Raw genomic sequence first — 23,518 nt, forward strand, 5'->3', positions numbered from 1 at the left:
GGCTCCCGCAGGCTTCTATTGAAGCCTATGGAAGCCGTCCGGATCCGTAGAACACCCGTACCTGAATTAAAACTCACCTGTCCAGATGCTGCAGATCTTCCCTCTGTTGTGGCCGAATCTTCTTTCTTTGACCCGGCGGATGTGCCCGACGCATGCGCCCGGCACGCTGCCGGCATGCCGAGCACATCCGCCGGGCCGAAGAAAGAAGATCTGGCTGCGACGGAAGGGAGCCCGCAGCGTCCAGGACAGGTTAGTTTATTCTTATTTTTAGCCTCATGTCCCCGGGCATGGAGAATCCGCGGTGGGCCTGATTTTCCCCGTGGACATGAGGCCTTACACTCGTTTTATATGGTAATTATTGTAGTTTTTTTCTATTTATCAATATTTAACAGGTTTGTCATTTGAAATCTCGTGGTGTGATTGGTGAAGCTGCACAAAGCAGAGACCAATGATAGCATGTACTGTAGCAAGTTACAACTCTTTATATGTGACTTCTCCAACCTAGCAGGGGTTAATGGACCCAGTGAACAGGCCACTTGAACAAAATTGGCTAATATAGGCCTAACATTTCAGCAGCAAAATTAAAATGTCTGTCCTTCAATGGGCTACTATTACATGAGTGCTGTAATGCTCGCGTTATAGCAATTAATGCCGGGCTGCAAATTCACTTGTAAGTGTAACCTGGCAATTACCTGGAAAATGTGTATGCTAGTGAAGTACTGCCCCTACTGCATGTGTAGGCCTTAAATAGGTTTTCTGACATAAAAATAACTAGCCCAAAGGTGGATGGCATGAAAGAACAAAGTGCCCCACTGCTTACTGGCTTGCAGTGAGGTTGTGCCCACTGAGGTCAGTGATTGCCTGCCAAGCAAATAAAGACCAGCAGGAAGCACCAGACTAGTAGGGGGGGTTAATAATAGGTAAATGACCTTTTGTTACTTCATGCTATTTCCTCCTTCCCCAATTCTTGTTTATTGTAAAGCTTTTAAGTGTCCTATATAGTTGTGCACTAAATATTCTTTTCAGGGGCTTTATATTGGAGAAACAGTAAATAACTTAATGCAAGGATGAGATCTCTTCACACACAATTAAAGAAACAAAGATTGAGTTCCCTGCAGCTACGAATCTGGGAATACAAATTGATGTACACCTTTGACACTCTAAAAAGTTGGGGGCTCTTTCACATGAGTCCTGTTTGAGAGCTTAAACAGCACGGCTATGTAAGCGTTAAATTGTGTGAATGCATAGCAGCCGCAAGCACGTCACTGCTGCTATTAGTGAGATTAGCTCTCCTCCCTTTGCCAGTTGGCTCCCATAGGAGTTTATGGGAGCCACTGGAACTGTCAAAAGATAGGACATGTTCTCCACATCAGAAAAACATGACTTTTGATGTGTGATTTTCTTGGAGCGTCAAAAAATTGCTCATCGATACACTAATCACAGCCATTCAATGATGTTTTTAAAATGAAAGGCTGTGATTAGTGCATCGAGCACTGGCTCTGATTGGCTGAGTCGGTGCTCCTGAACCAATCACAGCAATCTCTTGCTAGAGGCGGGGATTTCAATCCCCGTCACCAGCAATAGATGGTGTATCAGTGCTGACAAGTGCCCGGCAGCTCCTGAGAACAGCGGCGGGGACCTAAACGGCCCTTGCTAGGTGGGTATTACTTTTTTTTTAGGTCGTGCAGCTAGCGCTGGCGTTTAGCCCTGCCAAAAACGTGATACCAAGTTGTGCCACGTTTTCAGCAGCACTGAAACTGTTGCCCATTCATTTCAATTGGCAACGCAGGGCTGAAAATAGCCAAAGATAGAACATACATCGCTGTCAAAGCACAGCGTTGAAGATGCTGCATTTTGACACTTGTGTGAAAAGCTTCATTGGAATGAATGGGACCATTGTACAGCGTTCAGCGCAGCGCTGAGAAGGCAGCACTAAACGCTGTACAAAAGCGCCTGTGTAAGGACGGCCTTACAATACATATGTGTGAAACAGATTTGAGTTTGGTGAAGAAGGGGACCTCAGCCAAGATTTAACACATTATCCACACACTGTGGCATTGCAAATCTGTGCGGGGTTTAATTTGCATCACAACTCAGCCAAGTATGTTTAACCCCTTACATGCCACAGTCATGACATGTATAAAGTTCACAGAGGGAGGGTATTCCCTCTGTGATGTAATCAGCCCTCCGATTTGTAATCATAAACGGACGATTGCCTGCTATTGCAACCGGATGCCAGTCAATGTTGTCTGGGTCTGCCATGGCCTGTGATCACTATGGTAAGCGATTATGCATTTCAGTGCAGAAGTACTGCACTGGTTAGGCTGGAAACACACGGCAGGAGAGAGAAATATAAGTCCTTCCTTTATGTTAGAGTGATCATAGTATTGCAGGTTCAAATCCCCTAAAGGAACATAAAAATGTAAAAAGAAAAGAAAAAGGAAGAAAATAAGCAAACCTTTTTTGCGCACTTTCCCTTTTTGCTTAGAAATAAATGTAATTAAAAAGAAACACATTTAGTATCTTCTCATCCGTAACGACCTGTAAATTTGTAAATTAAACACATTTTTTAGCCAGCACAGCAAATGCTATTAAAAAAACACAAAAAATGAAGCCAAAATGCTTTTTTGTTCATTTTACTTCCCAAAAAAATGTGATAAAAGTGATCAAAAAAGCCATAGGTACCACAAAATGGTACCAATAAAAACTAAAGTTTAGCATGCAAAAACAAGTCCTCACAGAGCTCCGTCAATGGAAAAATAAGTTCTTGGACTTTAAATACAGTGATAAAATTGAAAACAAGCAAAAAAACTTTTTCTATTGCGCAAAAGTGAAAAAACCTAAATAAATTATATCGTTTTGTCGTAATTGTACAAACCCACAGAAAAATGTATCACGTCATTCAGGCTCCATGATTGACCCTGAGGGAAAAAACTTATGCAATACATTATACACTAATGGCCAAAATTGTGGAAACCTTTTAATAAAAGTCTATTTTTGATGTTGCATGTCTCATAGCAGCATAGTTTTTGTAAGAATACCATAAAATTATTAATTGTTGGAAAGATAATTTAATGTAGAATGTAATGCAATCAGTTTTGTTCAATTATCTGAATTTTGTCAACAGTTATAGGTAAATAACCAGAAAGAAGAAGCACAACAGCCTTATGGCCACTTTCCTCCCTGTAAGTTGGTACTCGAACCTTGCATCCAGAGAACAGACCATGTCATCAAACTCAAGGCTGCAGGCTTTGTGAGTGCACTCCTACTGATCTCTACGGGTAGAGCATGCACAGAGTCTGCAGCTTTGAGTCCAATGATATGGTCCGCACTGTGAATGCATGGCCCAGGCACTGATTTACAGGGGTAAAGGCGTAGGCATCGGGAGGTGCGTAAGTATAAAAAATACCTCTAATAACTTAGCTTATGGTGCTCATAGCCAGTGACAGGTTCCCTTTAAGCAATGCTACATTGTAGATCATCAACACACATAACCTAAGCCCCAGAATGTGGTAGGACCAGACAACTCTCAAATGTGTATTGGGGTCTTACAATCTTTTCCTGACAAGGGGTCCAGTTGCAGTGATCACTCATTGAATCAAGGCCGGAGCACACCGGAGGTCTCTTCTAGCCGCCTGCCTTCATTTACTTGTTTCTTATCTATTCGGAGATGTGGTTGTAGGCAGCCCCTTTGACATATAAGAAAACAAATGAAGTTATAAATGGGACAAGATCGTTGGGGACTCTGTAATAGATTTGCATTGGAAACCAGGATCTTTAATTAACACCTACAGCATCCAGCTGTATTGTACAATTCACATAAGCACAGTTTCACATTGATTCCTATTTCTGAATGCCCTATAACGCTAATTATGCTACTATTCTTAATTTATAAAAAGAATTACAGAATAAGGCCTCATGTCCACGGGCATATTTGAATTGCGGAATCCACATGGGTCACCATAAACTATCATTGGGCATCCGCAGGTATTTAAATACCTGCGAATGTCATTTTTGTTCCCGCCGTGCGGATCACATGAATGGGAAAAAGCACAGCATGCTCTGTTTTCTGCAGTTTTTCCACAAGGACGGCTTCCACTAAAGTCAATGGCAGCCGTCCAGATCCACGGCACGTCTGCAGCTGTCACTACGTCCGTGCCGCGGGCGGCGGGAAAGCAGGAGTTTAAAAAAAATATAAAAGAAGGCACAGCGCGTGTGCGTGGCACGCCGCTGGCGTCCCAAGGGCCTCTTCCATGCAGGAGAAATAAGATCTGTCCGAGAAGAGCTTTGCAGCGTCCGGACAGGTGAGTATAATGTATTTTTTGGCCTCATGTCTGCAGGCCGGGTGGAATACGCTGCGGGATTCTGCACAGGAAAACCTTGCAGGCCTGTGGACATGAGGCCTAACAGTGAAGATTTCCATACCAACAAAACATTCCAAGAGAAGAACGGATTCAATTTTGTATAAAATACATATTTATATGGTATTCCGGATTTACAGACACTCATAATTGCTGACACTGATGTTTGCCATCTGGTATCTTGTTACCTGCATAGACAAAGATAACCCAGGAAGGGCTGAAGATACCACATGTAAACGAGAGACTTAAGCTAGCCATGTATGTTAGATAGGTTGCCAGTTAAATGCTCATTTGATTGACATCCATGTCTCACAACCCCTCTCCCTCCCTCATATACATATTCAGCCCTCTCTTCCACTGTTTTGTTGATGTCAGTCTTCATATGTCATGCTGCACTGCTATGTATAAAGTATGGAAGCAGCACTAATCATGAGCACAGGAGTTATTGAGCGACTACAAAGCCAACTGTTTTCCTGGAGTCATTGATTCTATGATAGTACACAACCAGAAAAAATATTTGTGCCCTATAGTACCATTACTTCCCACCCTTTACATCATTGTATTGTCATTGATTTGTCTCATTTTACTGGATACAAAGTACTTTGTGTGATGCCTGATATCAGTATAGATATCGTGGGCATATCATTCTTGGGATATTGAACATAGAAAGACAACCATGTGTACAGTACATAGTAAGGCTGCTTTCACACGGGCAAAACAATTGCGTGATTTTCTTGCGATGCAACAGCGTTACAAATCCCATGTATGTGAAGCCCATGCTTTCCTATGGATTCCTTCACATTAGCGATGTTTTGTCTGATGCGATGTTGCGAGAAATAAAAATTACACCATGCTCTATACTGCCCCGATTTGCAGTTTTGTAGCCCATGTTTCCCTATGGAGTCTCCTTGTTTATTGCATTGCATCTCACGAACTAGCAATCTTCATGAGATGCTCTGCCGGACATCCTGCAGTCCTTGTTCGCCTACAGAAGATCACTTCCTGGTTTCGGAATTCAATAATCCCACCTCCAGGAAGTGATGGCTCTAATTGGTTCATTCAGCGCTAATCAGCCAATCAAGACAGCACTCGATAAACCAATGTGAGGACTGTGACTGGTTCATCCAGCTCTTCATTGATTGTCTAAGCAGAGTTTGAAGAACCAATCACATTGTGGAGGTGTGATTTATAAATTGGCCAATCAATGCTGTGGCTCAGCCAATTCATAAATAACATCTACACAATGTTGAGGAATTTTGAACCATTCTTCCCTGCCAGTGTGTTTGAGTTCATCAATATTTCTAGGATGCCTTGTATTCACAGCCTTCTTCCTGTCATGCTACAGCATCTTGATAGGATTAAGATCAGGAATCTAATGGGATTGCTGAGATGACAAAATGAAGCTTTGTTCTGAAGTTCATGCAGGGGTGTCACACTTTAGAAGAATTTAGCTGTCTGTGAAGAACTGACTGAAAGGGAACTGAAAGATCACAAGTAGTGATGAATGGACTTTTCAAAAGTTTGGTTGGGCTGGTTTGCCAAACTTTAGCAATTTGTTTCCATGTGAATTAGTTCAAATCAAACCAGATCTACACCAATACACCTAAAACTTGTGTATGACACTGTCTAAGAACCATAAAAGCACTGTAAGGTCACCTAGGAGTATATTCAAGTAAAAGTTAAAGAAGGAGAAGAAAGAAGAAGACGAAGGATGAAAAAGAAGGAAGAGGAAGAAGGAAGAGGAAGAAGATGGAAGAGGAAGAAATCATTTTACAGAGATTGAACCAAATTAAACTTTCAGCAAAGTTCAACCTGAAACATGGTTTGACTGTTTTGCTTTGCCCAACACTAGTCAGCAGAGAGCTAGGAAGCTAATAACATCTTATAGTAACACTCCTGGAAAAATTGTTACCTTGCATAATGTCTATTATAGGACCCAAGGGGGTAATGATGCATGATACAAGATTCTCTCTTTGATGACCTTTGTATCTCTTTGTTATGCATTACAAAGTTTGTCAGTTTTATAAGGAATGTTCCTTTCATTTTGATCCAATAGTGGTTCAACAGATGCAGCAAGGTTTAATTTGCCTGCATGTGTTAGTGAAAAGTGTCAGTTTATTTTCCCTTTCAACAACTTTTCAATGGGGGCTGGCATGTTAAGGTAACAATAGCTTTTCAATGGTATAAGATGACTTGCCACATAGATTTACAGTAAGACAAAAAGGCTACCTAATCACATAAAATCATTATTTGACTAGCCTTCGAGTATATATAAATTGGCTAGCGTTACCTTAGTTAGTTATTCCTTTTTATCCGGGCCTCTTTTTCCTCAGATGGCCATGTGATCTAAATTCTGACCAGTTCAGATTTACTTGGGTTTATTTGTTCAGTTTCTAGCCAGTTTTTCCAGTGTGTGTGATATTACATGAATCTTACCCCAGAAACTGTTTACAGGGGAACACAGACACTCCTATCACAGTTACTGATGACAATCACTTAGCTTCTGTCACACAGTTATTAAAGAGGAAATCACAGCTCAGGCTCCTGACTGTATACATGTGATCTATAGCTTATTTAGAAGAATATAGAAGGTAATAATAATTCAACTGTCCCCCAGCAGGCAGAATAACACAGCCTCTAGATATTGTTGTGCTGATGCATCAGGGGGTTATTAATATACAATAGTGAAAGTGAAAGCAACATCCAGATGGAGACTGATAAGCATTAGACAGGAAGCTTCACTGCAAGTAGGTGACTGCAATATACATAGGATGCCTCCAGAGTCTGACAGGCAATCAGGTGAGGGAGCAGGGATGGAAAAGGTGTTTTAACCAAGTGGCCCTTTAAACTTTTCTATATTTATATGTTGTTAGTTAGGTAAAATCACTGTCATTGGTGACTTGCTTGTTCCCGTCATGTCAGCTATACAGACACGTGGATATCTAAAGCAGATCTATAGTGTGAGAGCCATGTAGTAAAGCACTGTGCATCTCAGTTTCCTGGTCTCCTGTAAGAATGTCTCAGAGGGTGAGGTGGGGATGTAACTAGGAAGGTGGCACTATGAGTGTCAGGGCATCACCAACAAGCTACTTTTCCTTTGCTATGGTATATAAAAATAAACTAGGGCACTAACTCAATTTTTATCCCAACTGAAAGTCTAGATATCTCTTGATAGGTGCGAACTGGGAGCACCAAACTCAAATAAGACTTACTTACTAGTCAGGTTATGCTCACATCTGCCAAGGAGTCTCCTACATGCAGAGAGTCGGCAGCATCAGTGGTGCAAAATAATTTAATCCTAAACAGAAATCTTTATTTTATTATTTTTCAAGCTTGAAAAAGACCCACAAGTTGGGTCGAAACGTTGCCGCTATGACGTATGAGGAATGGAGATTTCTATCTTGAATGACATTCTTTTGCACCACTGATGCTGCCGACTCTCTGTATATATTGGACTGTTTGGATTTGGGTGTCATCCCATAAGGCGTGCATCTGATCCGCTCCACCCAAGTTTGGGCTTTTGGTGAGTGCTGCTGACACTTTCTTTATTGTCAAGGAATCTCCATTCTGGAACAAATCCGACTCAAAATGCCAGACAAAATAGTGCAGTAAAATACCAGAGCATGACAGCTGAAGCCTATAATAGGAAATATAGCAAAGCAGAACAGAAGAGCACTTCATGTGCAGAAGGGTACATGAGGTGACAAACGTATTACAAAATTGTTTTGCTCACTAACATTATTTGTAACAAACACAACTTTGAAAGCATGGGTAAGCTAAAGGAGAAGGCTCCTGCCAAGGATGGTCCACGGTAATGGAAATATTCCATAAGTCAATAAAGATTAGATTTATCTGGATCATCAGTTGTGGAACTGTCAGAGATGACTGATACAAGGTGGACTATAATAAAGTATTTATAATATCCTTCCAAGGACCTTAAAGAGTTCTCTGCATCTTTCAACTTGTTAGGCTATTTTCTACAGTTTCATAGCCTTAGGAAGGCATTAGTCTGAGGCAGAAATGCATTTTATAGTGCTCTCAGTAAATACTTTATTATACTCCCCCTTATATCAAGCATCGCTGGTAGTTCTACAACAGATGATGAAGATATATACAGTCTTCGCTACAATGAATGAGCTCTGTCTGGCACAGTTCAGGTCTGCCATGTTCTGGATCTTGCACTTCCAGTGTTTCCATCGCTAGGCTCCTAGAACATAGCTGAACAACAAAAAGCAACTAAGCCTTACAGCACACCAAAAGAATCATAGTATACAGTCTCATATACTCTACTCTACTTTTGCAAAAAGTTTGGTTCATTCCAAATTAGTTTAAACCGAAATGACAGTTCACCAAAACCCCTAAAACAGATGTGCAGCACTCTCTAAAAGACATAAAAGCCCAGTATATTGCTTGAGTATTATACAGGGCTTTTATGGCTTTTAGACAGTGTTATACACTGTTGTTCAGGACTAGTGTTGAGTGAACCAAACCAGTAGAACCCTGTTTCAGATAGAATATTGCTAAAACCTTAGTTCATGTTTGTGCTGAAGCAAACTTAGCCGAGTTTAACCCAAAACAGGGTTCTACTAGTTCAGTTCATTCAACACTAGTGTTGAGTGATTTCAGAAATATTTGGGTCAGGAGTACTCGACCCGGTTTTCAAAAAATAATCATGAAACTGTACTGCTGACTCCGACTTACATTGAAATCAATGGGAGTAAAAATCAGCTTTGCTAACACAAATACATGCTTTTTCCTTTTATGAATGTGGCTCAGTTTTTGGCACTATGGCCTTTCAGTGTTGTGGTCCTAGGGTCAAATTCCAGCAGGAATACCATTTGCATAGGCTACCAAAAACTCTATCCAAATGTTGCCCTAAGACAGATTTGAAGCTACAACTCAGCACTCGAAGGCAGCAGTGCTAACAACTGAGCCATCCATTACACTTGCCCACTCTTCTCTAGTGGTGGATAAGAACAGCAACTAGGAAAAAAACAGAAAACATAAAAAGCCCATCCAGATGTTGCTGCTTTTTATATTTGAACCTACATTTCCAGCACTACAAAGCAGCAGTTCTAAACTCTGAGCCATACAGATGTTGCCCTTGGGCAAATTAGAACCTTGAAATCCAGCACTACAAGGCAGTAGAGCCAACAACTGAGCCACCACACCTGCCTCTTCTGCTCCAGAGGAGAATTAGACCAAAGAAGGAGAAGAAGAAGAAACACAAAGGGAACATAAAACGCAATCCAGATGGTGTCCATGATCAAATTTGAACCTACAACTCCAGCATATCAAGGCAGTAGTGCTAAAAACTGAGCCACCACACTTCTTTCTTGTCCTTTCTTTAGAGGTGGAGAATATGTAAAAGAACAAGAATAATAAACACAAACAGAATATACAAACACTATGCAGATGTTATCAATAATCAGCCATTAAACAAGAACCCCAGCACTTCAGGACAACAGTGCTAACCACTCAGCTACCAAGCTTCTTCCTCCTCCTACTTTTTTTTCCAGAAGATGAGAAGAAAAGGAAGGAGAATAAGATGTTCTTATTCTCCTTCATCTAATTATTCCCTTTCTTCTCATCCTTCTTCTCCACCTTCTCCATATACTTTTTCTTCTCCTTCTCATCATCCTCCTTCTTCTCCTCCTTCATTTTCTCCTCCTTCCTCTTTGAAGGATGAGAAAGAAAAAGGAGGAGGAAGGAAGAACAAGATGAAGGAAGTACATGTAAGGTGGCTCAAACATTAGCACTGTGGCCTTACAGCACTGGGGTTCTATGTTCAAATCTGTCCAAGGACAACATCTGGATGGAATTTGCATGTTCTCATTGTGTTTCTTCATCCTTTTTAGACAAGAAAGACTGAGCATGGTGGCTCAGTTGTTAGCGCTGGAAACTGGGTCTGGATGACTCAATCCATTTGTGCAAAAATCAGCCTGATTTTATCACCAGCGAATCATGACAAGCAATGCTATTCAATACTAATTACAACAGACAATTATTAAGCAAGTATCATCCCAAGTGTCTGAAAAATAAATCATGAAAACTAAAGATTCAAGAAAAAATTCTATAAAGTTAATAATAATGATTGACAAGAACATTACAATGGAGGAGCAAATAAGAAACTAAATTATGAAAAGACATAAAACGTGTACAATTCTCTGATAGCATTATATAAATTAGTCATTAGGAGGCCTTTATCAGCATGTCACTGATTGTTTCAAGTGACAAAAATGAACTTATCGTTGTGGTGACAACAATGTGTCATAGGATTTCCAATTATATTCTATACGTGACATTTTACAGTTCAGTGTGAAAGTAACAATACAAATACAATTAGGATGTATATATCCTCAACAGTATAAGTAGGCACAAAACTAAATATTGAGCATATCAAGTTAAACAATTTTGGGAAAAGAGGAGCCGAGTATAGCATCACTTTCATAAGTATAATTGTCATGAAAGTAATTATACTGTAGGTATTATTTTAAAAAAAACCATCAAGTTCAACATTTTATAAATTCTGGTTTATCCAAATTATGGCAAAAACCACCTTAGACTGATCTAAGGTCTTCAACTGATAACTTTTGGGCTGGTACAAAACTACCCTATTCCTGTATCTAAACAACCTGGACATGACATAGTGGCTTTTTGGTGACATCATTGGTCTTCCCCCCTCTGCTCCTGTACAACTTCACAGATGAGACAGTACAGCCACAGCTTCTGATTTTAAGATAAAGTAGTTTTTTGGTTTAAAAAAAAGAAAAGGACTTCAAATGTGATTAAAAAAAATACTAATGAAAAAACACACTACTCACTGGTTGTCTGTCCTGATGATCCAGTGCTTGCTTTTCCATGGTCCTTAGCAGGTCTTTGTTTACATATAGTCAATATTGCTGTTGACTGCTACAGTCAATCAGTGGTTACAGAAGATATGTGCCGTACTCCTGGGATCATGGCTTCCATTGCTGAGCAGTAATTCCAGTATTACGTGCATGTGACCTCTATGGCCAATGATTGGCTGCAGGGTCATACAGTGTCAGCATGTAAACCAAGGACCACAAAAGATGCAGGATTACATTGCCAGGGCACAGAACAGGTAAATAGTTTTTTAAGCTTTTAACACATTTGTAGCCCTATTTACTTTTAACTTAAAAAGCAAATAACCCTTTAAAGCTCTCTTCCTTTAGATGTTAAAAAAATGTCTAGATTTGAATATACAGGGCATGTATCATCCAAAGGTTTGGGCTAATATAAAGTATAGCAAACCCATTAAAACCCATCACACTGGCCGTGATCGCGGAAAAACGTCCATTCATGCCAATAAATAGCATGGACGAGAAAACATAAAAAGGCTCACACTTGTGTGAAAGAGCCCATAGAGACAGAAGTATCATAGAGGGCTTCACTCCTACTAAAATGAAAGGGAGTTGAAGCCTTTTATTACACTTCTGACATTGGGGTTGAAGGTGGAAGTGTAATAGGCGGTTTTGCTTCCATTGGTTTTAATAGAAGTGAAACTTCCTGTCAGCCTTTCTGTTCTGACCATAATGATGATGTCTGGCCCACGCTGCACTAACAGTGGATTGGACAATCAGCTGATTGCTGTGAATTGCGAGCGGCGGGTCTCCGGCAATCAACTATTGATAATCTATACTGAAGATAGGTCATTAATAGTATTTGCACTGCAAACGCCTTTAACTAGAATACAAAATAGATTTAAAAAAAATTCTCTCCCTGTAAAGGACTCCACTAATCTGTGTATTGCAAGGACTTTGATTTCAATGAGGACACTGAAATGCTTCATGTTTCCGGCGGTTGAACACTTGCATGCCTGGTTCTACTAAAGTTTGAAGCTGTGCACTGAGAGTCTTAGAAGCAGGATCCACTGATTGCTGGGTAATCCTTCTAACAAAAAAGGAGACAACTCTATTAAAGAACCAATGCTTCCTTTGAAGGTCATATCTTACTATCCATTTTCATATTATACCAATTAGAGAGACTATAAGTAAGTTTAATTGCATTGATCATTAACACTTAATGCTCCAGCAGTGAAAGATTAAATAAAAAATAAAAAAAACACTCACAGAGTTGCATTAATACTAGGTTAATGATATGCATTAAATGAATGGGCACTTTATTAGAGCCCTCTCACAAATAAAGTTTCTCTGTATGGAAATTAGATGTGTAACACCCAGAGTGCAACAGAAGATATAGTTAAAAAGTTTTCCATGGATCAGTTTCCATGTGAATCTACATCAGTATGGGAAAATTGAGTGATCTGAGCAGCTTTCAATGAGGCTGGTCAACAGTGCTAGACTACCCGGACCAGGACTTAATACCCTACCAACCCTGCAAGGTTTTTTCAGCAATGGTCTGGAGAGTATACAGAGAATAGTGTGATTGAGGAAAAACATCCAGCAAAAGGGAATCCTGTGGATCTAAAGAACTTACCAATTAAAGGGATCAAAGGAGGAAGTCAAGAACTGCTCTGATGAACAGGCTGTGCACAGTCAAGTCAATTAAAGCCAAACACAATGTTGATGCTCCAACTAATGTGTCAGAATACACAAGACATCATTCCATAGCACCAATGGGCAAAAGAGCGTAAAGATTGTATTACTGACTGTGCAAAAGAAATCATCACATGGTCAAATGAATCCAGATTTCTGTCGCTCCATGCTGATGGGAGGATCAGAATTTGGCACATGCAGCATGATTCTATAAAGCCTTCATGTCAGCTCCTCAGAGAATGTCAGTGTCTCCATCTAATTTGCACAAACTGTGAGAAGTTGTCCTGTTCACATACTGTAGGATAATATTCCCAGCAAACGGTTTTGACGCTTGGTGGAATCTATGCCACAGCAAATTGTTGTAGTTCTGAATGCCAAAGCCAGTTCAGCAAGTTGTGGGTATCTCTAATAAAATGTCCATCCAGCGTGTAGCATTCCCTCTGCTTATTCCAGGCAGAGCTTGGACTGTGTACTTTATGTATGTAATTATATGTACATTCAATCAACTTCCTTCCAATTCTCTGTAACTTTCATTCAATGGCAAGAATAGCCATTAGTGTAGCAGTAAATTGACCTTTATAGGACATTAGGATGACTGAAACCCAGTGGTCAGTAATTCAGGGACAAGTAATTGTCAAGAATCACATGTTTCAAACCATTCTAATTGTCTCTGCATGTGAAAAGGGCTACGCAAACCTCTCATAGTGGCAGTCTCCTACCCTTCCCTGTTAGGGACAAAATAATTGCCCTACTTTAAATCAAATATCCTTTTTCCATAACCAGTCATCAATGCCATTCATCATTTAATTCTCCTGAACTACAATAACTACCTAATGATAGGACCACATTACTTTCTCACAGAGATATAAGTAATACAGTACCCAGTGTTTTACATCAACCCTATCTTTCTCAAAGAGCCTTCTGGATGCTGAACAGTTAATTGCATCCTCTTATTAAATGTCGCCATGCAGCATGTGGGGCTAAACTGTCTCCAACACAACCTTGTAGAATGCATTTTTATGCTCTGGTTTTAACTCTCTCTTATCTGCAGTGCATTGTTTGCATTGAGGTTGCAGTATGTGTATAACATAAGCTATAATTCATTAGCTTATCCAAACAGCCATATGTTAAAGACATCTTTCTAAGAAACTTTGAAAATAATTGCAACACTTAATAAAGCTTAGCAATAAAGAGTGCACATCTTCCTCTTGGTCTTATGTAGACCTCGTTAAAGATCCATATTGTTAGTTGCCTTTTGAAGGGTTGTCAAGACTTTAAATCACGTTATTGCTACTACAGCTATCTACAAATAGGTCTGTCAAACACAGCAGTATATTGTTTTTATTGCATGGTTGTAAGAATCTATAGACCATCATATAAGGATGCTGTAACAAAATCCCTTTGACTACCAAGCAAAGCTGTTACATGCATTCAAAAGCAATTAGCTTAAATTAACAAAACACGTTAAGATCTGGTCATGTCTATTCACTAGAGAAGTCTCCATGCATATCTGCCTAAGGTATTATTCATTACTACGAAACATACAATTTACCTTCAAGCCATAAGACTCAGCAGGAATGATCGCATAAAAAAACGTTTCGACCACTAGATCCACGTTACTTTCTTCTTCTTGTAGTTCTAGGGAGTTTCCATAATCAATACGATTAACCCAATATAGAAGAAACGTCCATCTAAAAAGTGAATGTGTGCAGGACCATCAAGTTATTATTGATGCATGTGAGACATCAGGATACAGGGTATTAATAGTAACTGAAGACAGCTTGAAACCCTCAGACTTTGGATTCAGAACCGACTGAAGATTGATTCCTTTGCTTGAGTTTAGACTTGGACATCAATAGCTCGCACTTACATGCAAATGAATGACTCTCTTTCAAGGCAGCTGCTTCTTTTAGAATATTTTGGCAAAGATGACTTGAAGAAGCATCCAATATTTTATTGAAGATGTTTCAGCTCAGCAAACTTTGTCAGCCTATGTCCCAAGTCAATAGTTCCTAATAATGTATCAGGGGTCTTTCTTAATCTTGGATATCCCACTGTACAGAAGAAATCATCAATCAACTCTAAGAAATTTCTTCAGGATATCTTTTCTTCTTGTTGTAGATAGATAGAGGGGAATATTTTCCAGAGAAGCAGTTAAGAAAGCTCAGTGATCAGATGTGAATAAACACTGAGTGAGATAGGCTAGTTTACGCTACTGCAAGCAGGAAAGCAGACATTCAGCACTGAGATCTGCACAGCTCCTAGGAGTTCAGTGACTAGATGAAGTGGGATCTCTTATGCTACAAGCAGAGAAATGGACATTCTGCACTAAGGAAGTCTGGACAGCTCCCTGGAGCTCTCAGGTGTGGAGGAGGAGTTTGACTCCCACTCCAGATACCCCACTTATCTCATTCATTTCCTACTGTAGTCCCTCCTTTTACATAATTCCTGCATTCAAACTGTCCACCCTTTCTAAGCACATTACCCACTTACCATTTGAGTTCACTCTGAATGTATTCAATTTAATAGTAGATTTACTTTGATTAGAAAAACAACCCATAGCTTAATAGAATGAATGCATGCAACTGTTCCTCTCTTCTACAGCACTCCTCCCCTGACAAAGGATTGCTCCCCCCTTCCCTTTGCAAACAGTCTTTGCTATTATTTTTCATGCATTTACATTAGAGCAATTCTCCTGTATTTCTTTGAGCTTATGCTTTGACTCTTTAAATAATTTCTTTTGCTTTAAAACTTCTTGTGACATTTCATAAATGGGATTTGCAGGGGAGCATACTATAGTAATACAGCTAAACAATATATGTCTGCTGCTGCTGCTCTATTTCATCCTCAGTAGGATCGCAGGTTAGAAAGCCAAGCTCTTGCTCAGCCTTTATTATCTGTACAGTATAGCCCCGTGGAAAAAATCAGTGAGGGGGATGTAGAATTGTATACACAATCACAAGAACAGACCAGATTACTCTTGAGGCTAAAAACTGGTTAAAATCATGACAGGAGCAGTCCTGCTTAATGCAAAACCCAACAGAGAATTACTTGTCTGCTTTGGAGGAGAGAGATGTGGTGAGTTACATATGTGTTTGTTTGCTACATTTAAATGTGGGAAGTCATGTACAGATGTAGCAATCAATAACATGACTGGCAAATCTTGATAACATGACTGGCGCATGCTGATAACATGAGTTAATCTACAGCTTTTTGTGCATTGTAGGTATTAACACAATGCTTATCAAGTTAATATTTGCTACTTCTGTAGCAGACACAATATTTCCTTTTTTTTTTGTTTTAAATGTAGTAGCAATGTTTTTTTTTTATTGTTGTTTACGTGAGTTGTGTGATATTTTCAAACAGTGCAGAGGGTAGATACATTGTAGATAATCTATTGCAGCACAAACCCATTTGTGGGTAGAAGTATGCAGCTAGCATAATGATGCTGTGAACAGTCAATAACTGTCATACATAACACAAGACTAGATTGCGAACTGTTCACTTTAACACCATGTCTGACTGAACCTAGACCCAAGGTGAATGTCAACCGTTTAACAATATGTTGTCTTAAGGTCCAATAGTCTATGCTGAATACATTTCCTAATATATCATTATAGTAGTTGGGACTCAGTTCACCTGATACGGAGTCCCAATTCCCTGTATAGAATAATAGATAAATGAAAAAGTGTACATTGCCTTTAGCTACCACTAGTAGGAACTCAGGAGTTCTCTGCATTTTAATTCATTATTTAGTTTCACCCCTTAAAGACCAGTGTTTCGATCCTAAAGGACAAGTCATATTACAGTGATTTTATGCAAGTGGTGTTTCATTACCCTATTTTTTCCTCCAGCTGCCAAAATTATTATTGCTGCATTTTTTTCCATGACATATATCTAGCTATTTTTAATACCCTTTTTACAGTTTTTTTTTCCACTTAAAGGGGTTGTCCCGCGGCAGCAAGTGGGGTTATGCACTTCTGTATGGCCATATTAATGCACTTTGTAATATACATCGTGCATTAAATATGAGCCATACAGAAGTTATTCACTTACCTGCTCCGTTGCTAGCGTCCCCGTTGCCATGGTGCCGTCTAACGTCAGCGTCTAATCGCCCGATTAGACGCGCTTAATCAAATGGGTCTTTTCCCTTCGGCTCAGTCCGGCAGCAGCGGCGTTTTGGCTCCGCCCCCTTGTACGCATCATCGCGTAGCTCCGCCCCCGGCACATTCAGGGGGCTGGAATCGGCACACGTCATGGGGCGGAGCTACGCGATGACGCGTACAAGGGGCGGAGCCAGAACGCGGCTGCTGCCAGACCGAGCCGAAGGGAAAAGACCCATCTGCGCAAGCGCGTCTAATCGGGCGATTAGACGCTGAAGTTAGACGGCACCATGGCAACGGGGACGCCAGCAACGGAGCAGGTAAGTGAATAACTTCTGTATGGCTCATATTTAATGCACGATGTATATTACAAAGTGCATTAATATGGCCATACAGAAGTGCATAACCCCACTTGCTGCCGCGGGACAACCCCTTTAATTTTTTTTTATAAGAGTAATATGTAGATGAATTAGTTTTTAAATTTTTAAAACTTTTCTTGTAACTGTTTTTCTAACCTCTATAGTATGTCCAGCATGATGTCATATACAATCCCTGGAGGACATTCATAGGAGCCCCAGTTACAGTCACATTAGTCACTAACAGAGCTGGACTGCAGGCTGCTAAGACCTTGCAGCTCTGAAATCGTGTAATCACCAGGTCCCATACAGGAAATGGCACTGCTGCTTCTTGTATTCTCTACATAATGTTCACTGAGCACTATGTAGCCTATAAAAGAGAAGGCAGAAGCAGTTAAAAACACTTCTTTCTTCTTCTTCAGGTCTTCGTCTATCTTTGACCTGATCCTGTTAGATTGCAGGGGCTTTAATCCCAAGCCATTTTTTTTTATTAATGGGTAAACAGTATCCAGAAAATACCCAGATTCCCCCAAGTAGTGGCTGCAGACAGACAGAATATTATCTTTTTACTTTATGACCATACAAGGGGTTTGAAGCCCTTTGTAAGAAAATTAAAGTTCTAATAATATAGCAATTAGTAATCAGCATATTTTTGACAAAATTAGGTTAAAAAAATGAAAAAAGGTGGTATTTATCATACTTTAAAATAGAACTACTGATTGGAGAAGGAACTGGATAATACACATTTTTCTGAGGGGGCCTACACACTGGCAAGAAAATCGCACAAGATTTGTGCGATGCGATGCTATGCAGGAAACAAATCGCAGCATATCCTATGCTTCAGCAATATCGGCCATTGTTCCCAATGGAGTCGGCATCAGCAGCGACGACCCCATTGAAAGCAATGGGAGAATTCCGCGATCTTCTGCCGTGGCTGTGACAGCCGCAGCGGATATTCCCTTCATCCCCCAGTGATGCAAGGCTGTTTTTCCATGAAAATACCTTGCCTCCATGAGGCTTTCACATGGTGGCAAGTGCAATATCAGCCCATGAATCATGGCCCGATAGCACCCTCACCAGTGCAGTGTGAAGGAGCCCTAATATGTATAATGTTGAAATTTGAGTTATTTTCTACTACATTTAGAGTGACCTACTAATAACTACCTGAGCAGACATCAACAGCAGAACAGGTACACTTTTTACAAAAAACCTACAATGAATGAGCATTTTATTAGTGGTCCTTTCACGATTTAAGCTTTCCTGTGTGGAAATTAGATAAGTAACCCCGGAGTTCAGAAGCAATTCAAGTTACAAGTTTTCTGTGGATCAGCTTCCATGTCAATCCACATTAGAATAGAAAAGTTGACTTTTTTAAGCAACTTTCAACAAGGACTGTCATTGGTACTAAACTTTCTGTGAAGAGGATTTCATACAAGTACATTATGTTGACAAAAGTATTGGGACATACATAGAAGGTAATGCAATTCATTTGTATTCACATTTTTCAATATGGTCTTGGGATGACTTTGGCCTCAATGACTGTAGTAGCCCTTCCAAAAAGGCTTTCCATAAAATTCTGAGAGATGTATGGATAGATTTGCCTCCTTTCCTTGAGGAGATCTAAAGATAGTGAGATGGGAGATGATGGGCATGCACAGATACAGTATTTTACTTAATCCCAAAGATGCTTGATGGGATTGAGACCTTGGGTTGGCCAATGACATTTGCAGATGTCAAACTAAGCCTCAATACTGCATGCTTCATGACATGGTTCTTGGTAATGTTGGTTGCAAAGTTTTGCCACAGGTTAGGTAATGCCACACTGTCCAGAATATCTCTGTACCCATTGGCATTGAGGGTGGACTTCACTATAACCAATGGCCCTTGCTATTCCCAGTAGATACACCCCCATACCATAAGAGAATCTCCTCTCAAACTTCATTGCTTGGACAATGCAGTTGCATAGAAATCGCTCTCCAGGTATTTAGCAGACCCAAGTGGAGTATCCGATTGGAAGATTATGTACCATGATTCATCTGTCTACAACACTTGCTTCCGCTCATTTACATTTCAAGAATGATGGTCCGAGTACCATCACAGGCTTTTCTGTCTTTTCATTGCTGTGATCTTGGGCTTGTGTGTAGCAAATTGTCCATGATAACTCTAAGCCTTCAGTTCCTTACAGATGGTTCTGGTGCTGATGAATGCTCCAATGGCCTGTGGGACCTCCTGAGTGAGTGTTTTAGCAGATGTGCATGATGCCTTCTCATAATGCTTTATTGTCACATTTCATTAGTTTACGAGGTTTCCCCGAACATGAATGCACTACACACACCAGATGTTTTCCATTTCCAAATAACATTGCCAATAGTGGACTTTGGAAGGTCCAAAAGTGCTGTCATATCCTGTACTGAGTTACATCCTGCCACCATATCCCAATAGAAGTCTGTCAACTTTACAATGCGTGGCATGTCTGTATTGTGATACGCCTGTGTGATACTTTCCTTTATACCTAAAACTCACACATCTGATTTGCATATCCTTCTTTCAGGCATATTTTAAAAATGAGGCATCATCCTCTTACCTGAAAAGATCGGGGGAACGGTACATCCACCCTGAGATTGTTATCTCCGGACCTTGGGGAATACTGGACTATGCCACACTTATCGGCTTCAATACGCTGATACTGACATGCTCCAGTGAGGTGTTACTGAATATTGATCAGATCACCGCAATACTACACAGGGGGACCTGAAACAGTACAGTACCCCACTACTGTAGCAGACTACTGGGGGACGGTTCCCCCTATCTTCCATCTGGGGAACAACTGCATCGACCCATACAACTTTTGCAGTCGAGTGCGCTACTGCTCATTGGTGAACCAAGTCTTCCAAACGGATGTGCATCAATAGGAGTTAGATAATAGTGGCTATGACACCACTCTGTGAAACAAACCAATAATCTGAGTGGTAGTCAGGGACTAGGAGGAGTTGAACTAAAGGTGGAATTACCCGTTATTGGGTCCCACCGTTAAACAATTAAGGACTATTGAATATTCCTCTAGTCAGGAACCCTGGTGACTGGTGCTTATAAGTACGACTAAACACACTTGCTTGGGGTGAGCACCACCCACGCTCCTGAAGAACTGTCCCCGACCAGGACAGAGAAACGCGTCGAGCACTCCTATACCATCTACTGTACCGCACTAACACTTGAACATTACCACCCATCATCCCAAAATAAGGATTGGGTGAACATCTTGATAATATTGAACCACATTAGTGTTTAATAATTATTCAAGATCTTTCATTCACTATTTCAATAGCGGTACCTCAATGTTTCATACTATATTAACCAAACTTTTTGAGAACATCTCTAAGTGAAACACTCCATCGATATAGTTTCCATGATGCGAACAGGGGATTAGCTATCTTCCACGACCCACCTCCCAGGGTCGGTTCTCGATTTTATTTTATTTTTTGATAGTCCTATGTTTGTTAATGTTCTATGTTAACCCACTAATTTTAATATTTACCCAATAAAATGTATTAGGTTTTATATCTATATCTGTGAAGGGCTATTGACATAGTATATGGATTTCAATACCACTGTGATCCCCCCTATTAGCCTGTGTGCCTTATCAATCTTGTAATATACTTTTATTTTATTTTTTTCTTCGCACCACTGTAAATTAAGGCTGTTGTGGCTGCCACTCTGGGTTTCTCTTCCACCTCTAATGCAATCCACTCCCTGTTGTTAGGTATTGGACTTCTGCAGTAACTTGACTATTTCTTAGATGTGGGGAGAGGGCTATCTTCCAAAGCTGCTCCAGTGCACTTAGGAGCTGACTGATCTGTTTACACTGTGTCTGCAGTCTCCACAATCTCTGTCTCTCCTGCTGTGAAATATGAAGGTGCATAGGCTGTGGCTGATGGGCCCAAGTTATTTGATCACATTGCGGGCTAAAAACCTTGTTATGTGATTAGTAGAAACAACAAATGTGCCGTTTTCTGCAGATATTAAATGTGAATGAGTGCTAAAGCATGCGTTTGCTACTATATTTGCTGCAGCCATTATGTACTTCCACATTTCATTTAGTTTTTGGAAATGCAAACATTTGTTTTTTGGGGGGTTTTTTCATGCACATTTGTGTAGGAGTGGCTACCTATACCTGTTATGCACTCCATTTATCCATCTGTCCCAGATGGTACAGTGATAGTATATAGGCAGAATTTCTAGCCCAAAAAGAGGTGTCTCTAAATCTAAGAACACATTCATTAAGGTTCTACTGGACATGGCAGATGGGCCCACATAATTTGATCAAGTTATGTGTTAACAGTCTTGAAATTTTGATGCAGTTAGTATAAACAGTTGTGCAGTTTTGTGTAGATATTAAATGTGCATGATTGCTAAATTGATGTTTGTTACTGTTTTTGGTGCAGCTATAGCTTGTGTGCATTCAAATTTAATTTATTTTTTATCTCCGCAGTCTCTACCTTTCCTGCTGTTACAGCATGTGCGCATGTGTGTAGAATATCTGTGAAATGTTCAATGTCACCCTTGCCCAGCAGACGGATGGGCATTCAGATAAACACAAAGCATCACAGGAAGTGAGGGACATGCCCCTTGCCTGAAAGCAGATTGCAAACAGCAGAGCAGCATGTGGATTTGACTACTGTTATAGTGCTAATACCCACAGATGGATTTATGCTGCATTCCCAGCGGCATTAATCTGTGGCGTAATAACTCAGTGGGATTCTGCTGCGGATTTATGCTGTGGGGAAAAAATCGCAGCATGTTCTATTTTATAGCGTTTTCCATGGCAGGAGGTCTCCATTAATATAGTATTAATGGAGACTGTGGATAAACATGGTAAAAAGCGCATTTCTCCACAATCACCAATGGGGACTTCTGTATCGCACTCTGTCCATGAACCCATAGTCAACTTTAACAAGACCATGATAACTTTCTATAAGTTATCTCCTCCTAAGTTATTAAAAAGCTCTTGTTATGGTAACACACCAAACCATTGTAAAGCTATTGAAAGGGTAAATAAACTTACATACATTAACCCTTTCCCACTGCAGGGCATAAGTTTACGTTCGGCAGCAGGGTACTACCCGCAACAGGGCGTAAACTTACGTCCTGGGGATAGCGCAAGATCATAAGTGATCTTGTGTTATCCCGCAGCAGGAGCCGGCTGTCAGTGATAGCCGGCTCCCGCTGCAACAGCGGGGGAGCATCGGCATTGGAAGGGTTCACAGAGGGAGCGCGCTCCCTCTGTGAAGTTGCCGGGCTCTTGCGATATAATCGCAGAGAGCCCGGCTGGTTGCCATGGCAACAGGACGCCAGATACCGGCGTCCAAGTATGTAGAGAAAAGTATGGCAGCAAACCAGGTGCAGATAAATGATGCAGAGCTTTATTCCTCCTCAATTCACAGATACCGGTGTCCTGTATTGCCATAGCCTGTGATCACTGTATAATGCCTTATCACAGCAATCATCAGTGCAGTGTTGTAGGTTCCCCAGGGGGACACAAATTTGTGTAAAAAAAAAGATAGTAAAAATGAACAAAAAAGGCAATTGTAAAAAAAAAATTTAAATCCCACATATTTGGTATTGTCGCGTCCGTAACAACGCGTACAATAAGTTACACATGCGTTTGACTGTGCACGGAAAAAGCGTTAAAAAAAAACTGAGGCAAAATGCTAATTTTTAGCGTTTTGCCTCCCTAAAAACACAATAAAAGTGATCAAAAAGCCATATGTACCGAAAAATTGTGCCAATAAAAACTACAGCTTGTCTCGCAAAAGATAAGCCCTCACAGAGCTCCATACACAGAAAAATAAACAAATTATAGGATTTTGAATGCAGCAGTTTAGAATAAAAAAAAGATTTCCAAAAAAAGGGTTTTCATTGCAGAAAAGTGGAAAAACCCCCCCAAAAAATGTAAGAATTTTGGTATAGTTGTAATTGTACCGGCCCGCAGAACAAATGAATTGTGTCATTTATGCTGCATGATTAACGCTGTAGAAAAAAAAATTGATGCTTTTAGTCTATGTACCCAAAAATAGTGACGATAAAAACGACAGTTCGCTATGCAAAAAACAAACCCAAATTAGGCCATGTCCTTAAGGAGAGCGGCGGGGGAGAGCGGAGAGGAACGGATGGGAGATCTT

At 40.3% G+C, this 23,518-nt stretch overlaps 1 protein-coding gene across 1 annotated transcript in view; it reads right to left on the reverse strand.

The window, feature by feature from the left end:
* The window catches only part of DRD2 (dopamine receptor D2), a 441,704-nt gene extending 427,120 nt beyond the window's left edge, over nt 1-14,584 (reverse strand). The window contains exon 1 of the mRNA XM_066606916.1: nt 14,433-14,584. The gene's annotated coding sequence lies outside the window, so the exon portion shown is untranslated. The remainder of the gene's footprint in view (nt 1-14,432) is intronic.
* Nucleotides 14,585-23,518: the final 8,934 nt, after the last annotated feature.

The sequence above is a fragment of the Eleutherodactylus coqui genome, chromosome 6 (genome assembly GCF_035609145.1).
Source record: "Eleutherodactylus coqui strain aEleCoq1 chromosome 6, aEleCoq1.hap1, whole genome shotgun sequence".
Lineage (NCBI taxonomy): Eukaryota > Metazoa > Chordata > Amphibia > Anura > Eleutherodactylidae > Eleutherodactylus > Eleutherodactylus coqui.